General features: G+C 38.7%; 1 long non-coding RNA gene across 3 annotated transcripts; it reads left to right on the top strand.

The window, feature by feature from the left end:
* The first annotated feature begins 760 nt into the window (after positions 1-760).
* On the top strand, positions 761-3,749 carry LOC113287616. Of its 3 annotated transcripts, none has more exons than XR_003330189.1 (5): positions 761-1,336; positions 1,564-1,905; positions 2,101-2,397; positions 2,751-2,931; positions 3,072-3,394. It is a non-coding gene; the product is annotated as an uncharacterized LOC113287616 (long non-coding RNA). The 3 variants fall into 3 exon arrangements; XR_003330188.1 differs by having other exon boundaries at positions 3,065-3,394; XR_003330187.1 differs by having other exon boundaries at positions 762-1,336; positions 2,751-3,749.
* Positions 3,750-4,528: the final 779 nt, after the last annotated feature.

The raw sequence follows: 4,528 nt of genomic DNA, 5'->3' as shown, positions 1-4,528 counted from the left end.
AAATTTCTATACGAGCTTTTCTTCAACCACGTGATTTTCAATCATGGGTATATGTTGTTAATGGCTATGATCCTCCCGTTGTGGCAGTTGGAAATGTAATCTACCCGCAAAGCTAAGGATCCTAAATTAAAGATTCTATAAATGAAGTGCAAGTTCTTTATTTAGTGTCTCGTTACTTATTTTTTAGTTTAGTACTGAGTTTATCTCTCCTAGGTTGCAGTGGTTGGATTTAAAGGGACAACGTTTCGGCGCCGACTAAAGGATCATTTTGTCTCAACCTTATGCAATCGGGAAACAGTCTTTTTGATTCCTCCTATATGCAAAGTAGAGTAGTTCATAAGTCTCAAAAGAGTAAGAGTATTACGAGAGATTGAATAAAATATGCATGGAGCAACAACATCTACTTAGAAGACAAGTTCTACATGGAGCTAAACTCTCTGGTAGACATTATCTTGAAAGACTTAGAGAAACGTGGTGAAGTACACGGCCTCAAGAGGAGACAACCGAACCATTGCAAGAACTTTAGAAGCAAATGCGAACACCTTGGATACACGAGGAATGATACAAACCAGTGCAGGCACTTACTGAATATGATCCAACTAAGGATAAATGAAAAATATTATACAACAATGGATAAGTACATATCCAACAAGGGGAAGTACTGATAAGCGGAAACAAGATAAGAAATCTATCTTACAAAAACAAATGATTTTTTCCCAATCTAATGATCGTAAATGGGTGTTTTTTTTCCGATCGACGGCCGCCATTCTTCTAAAAGTGCAAAAGATAAATCATCATGATCTTATAAAAACAAACGGTTTTTGCCCAATCTAATAGTCGTAAATGGGTGTTTTTTCCGATCGACGGCCACCATTCCTCTAAAAGTGCAAAAGATAAATCATAATCTTACAAAAACAAATGGTTTTTGCCCAATCTAATGGTCGTAAATTGGTGTTTTTTTTCCGATCGACGGCCGCCATTCCTGTAAAAGTGCAAAAGATAAATCATGGCTTAGAATGAACTCCTTTTTTAAGACCTAATCTGACGTCCCAAACATCTTCTTGCGTTTAATACCCTCTTCCCTTACAAAACCCAAATCACGATATCTTCTTGCACTTAATCCCGTCTTCCGTTACAGAAGTAAATTAGAGCTCTTCCTCGGATTGTTCTCCTCCATTAACAACGACGTTTTTTACGCCGTTCAATCCCTTTGATTCATAACCGGATAATCAATTTGATGCGTTACGTTAGAAGAGCTACATAAACCTCGACATAGGTTATCATCTTCCCATGTTTCTCCATTTCTTTCATCGGCATACTCTCTCACGACTATTAGGTCAGTACTATCTTCAATTTGATTTTTCTTTAAATTTGTTTTCGATGAATTTGTATTTTCAATTGATTTTTCATTGCGACTGATTTTGTTGATTTATTTTATTTTGCTCTGTGTGACTGACTTTGTTAATGCATATTATGTATTTGATCAGTTTCTTTGATTGGAATTCTGTTTCTGACTTTGTTCAATTGATTTTTAATTGTGACTGATACCAAATCATTGTTTAGGTACATTCGAAGAATATTACAACCAAAACGCACAACTAAAGACAGAACCAGACTAGCAGTAGTTGGTTTAGCTAAAGAGCTTAATGTTTCAGAAACCAACCAATCTACCGATATCCATTCTGCATTCTGTAAAAATGCAAACACCACAGAATTTCCATTAAAAGAGGTCACAAAGCTAGCTAAATTTGTCGGTCTTACTCTTTTTTGTAGTTGTAGGTAATGCCATCCTTCCCTATATTGCACCCAGTCATGCTAAAGTGATCTTTATGATTTCGGGTTTACAGACACTATACATGTGAATTTTTTGTTTTGTGAGATGTGAGAAAACCCTTCTTAAAAAAGGTAATATTCTTTACTCTGGGCCATGAGCTTATTCATCTGTGATATAAGATTATTAATTTGACATTACAATTATTTTATCCTATTGAGAGCTAATTTCGACATTTCTCAAACTCAAAAATCTGTAAACTACTTATGAAACTTGGGTATATGTGATAATTTTGGTTGAACTAATTACTTTTCTTTCTCTCTTTCTAGGATATAATGGCCAAAAGCAGGTGGTATGCACCATTAAGACAGTAAAACTCTGATTTGCTGCTTTGGAACTACTTCATTATAAAATGCATGACCCGTATGGTTCCGTCTTATTGTTTACTGAAAGGGAGTAAACGCTGTGCTTAAAGGAGGTGGTCGAAATTTACACTTACATGAATGATCGTGTTTTTACGACTAATGAAGCCTGAACGAATGGGAACTAGCCTTTCTATTCTTGGAGGTTGAAAATAGTTTCCCTACTCTGGGAACGGAAAACAGGTCGAAATCCCACAAAGAAAGGTCTCACATTTAAATCTTCTCTTACTAATTGTTGTTTTAATCTCTTTGATCACATAGAAGCAGCTATATATATATATATATATATAAGTAAATTAAAGAGAGAAAGAAAGAGCTCATATCTTGATAAGTTCTAATAGTCTAATAGTACTAATACATAATGTACACCGGAGCTCAGGTGGTTCCAAGTGTTGTATTCAGGTACTCCCTCCTTGATTATCTCATGGCACGATATATACGTAAACCAGACTATATTTGTCCTGTATCTTTTTGGTTACCTGAATTTGTAATCCAAAAATTTTGATCCATGTTTTATGAGCTACTGATCTGCAAATGTTGCCAACTGTTCCTTTCAGTGATGTAGATTGAAAGGCGGGACTTTATGCGACAATAGGCGCATCATGAACATAGATGTGTGGACGCTCATCTTGAGAAGGAATCTACCTTTTTACATCTTGGAGCAGATCCTACCGGATCTGATTAAATACTGGGTCTTCTTCGTCACCTTGGGGTTTACTGCACAAGACCCCTGCAGAGGTAATTCTCCCTACAAATAGAATACACTCAGCTTCGCATCCTCCACAAGTGTTTTCATTTGTCTATTTCACGTTTATAGATTAGAAGTTGTAAACTTTTTTTTATCTAAGTTCAAAGTCTCAACGGATGCTAGTGGGCAGGGGACTGTCTCCCTATTTTTCATTCCATGAGGAAACATCAAGGGAGCTATCGGTTCCATCATTAGCTCCTCCCTTTAATAACGAGACAAGCTCTACCACCATATGAATACTTCCAAGTTCGTTCCCGTATCTACCACGCCTCTTCCTGCTAATATCTCCTGATCACAACTGCTGCTAAGAACCGTTGTTCGTTTGTCGATACTAGTGCCCGAGCTTCACCATAGCAACAACCACTACGGACAGAGTCAGGGACTTCTTCAACACAAGAGAGATGGTCAATCAAGGAGCATGTAATTCGCAAGGGAAAATTAAACTGAAGAAGAAGCCGCTTCAACGCTCTTCAGAGGAAGCCGGTTCAACGCTCTCCAGAAGAAACCTCTTCAATGCTCTCTCCAGAAGAAACCTCTTCAATGCTCTCTCCAGAAGAAGCCGCTTCAACGCTCTCCAGAAGAAGCCTTTTCAATGTTCTCTTCAGAGGAAGCCGCTTCAACGCTCTCTCCAGGGTCCGCCTCGACGTTCGTTTCAAAAGCTGCTTCAACACTATCTCCAGGGTCCGCCTCGACGTTCGCTTCAAAAGGTGCTTCAACACTCTCTCCAGGATCCGGTTCGATGTTTGCTCCAGAAGCCGCTTCAACGCTCTCTCCAAAAGCCGCTTCAACACGCCTTCCGGAAGCTACATCAACGCTCTCTTTGTGAGATGCTTCAACATCTTTTCAGAAATTGCATCAGCATCCTTTTAAGGATATTCCTCGTGATAGGAATCGTCCACATCAGAGTCGAGGATTACGACATAAACCGACATCATGCTAGGGGAACGCTTACCTGGACGCCTCTTGAACGTGACATGTTCCAAGGACTGGACAACCCATCTCTCCTAGTAACATCTAACTTTGTCTCATAAGTTTTATCTTTATTTGTCACCATCTAATGCCTACCCCACAATAGTGCAACCATTATGTGCTAGGCAGGGGACTTAATGTTGATGGTGTATTTTAGTTCAGGGCTAATTTTGTAAAACCAAAAATAATGTGTTGACAACCTTCAAAGGGTAAAGCCGTTTGATAAGCGATGAGCGTAGAAAACCTCTCGTTTTATTTATTTAAAGCAATTCAATAAATATACAAAATTCACCCAGAATGGTGCATGTAGCAACAATCCCAAATATTATGTATATTTATAGCATTATTAATTAATGCATCAGTTGTCTTGTATTTCCTGTGTTGTTTTTAGCAGGACTCTCATTATTGGTGCGGCATGACGACTGAGTGTTTACTCTCAGCAGAGTAACACGAATCTGCAAGTGTCAATAGTGAGGTATGCACGAAATACCCGCAGGCCATACCATTCTCTAACCAAGAGGACCCTGTGTCGGTGCGCTTATATTAGCCCGATCGAGCATGTTTAATTCCCTAAGGTAAATCTAGACTGTCCATGTCAGTCTCAGAAACGATCGCGGC

This window comes from Papaver somniferum, chromosome 6 (genome assembly GCF_003573695.1).
Source record: "Papaver somniferum cultivar HN1 chromosome 6, ASM357369v1, whole genome shotgun sequence".
In the NCBI taxonomy this organism is placed as follows: Eukaryota; Viridiplantae; Streptophyta; class Magnoliopsida; order Ranunculales; family Papaveraceae; genus Papaver; species Papaver somniferum.
The sequence above is the reverse complement of the archived record's forward strand: the minus strand, read 5'-3'. Positions and strand labels throughout refer to the sequence as shown.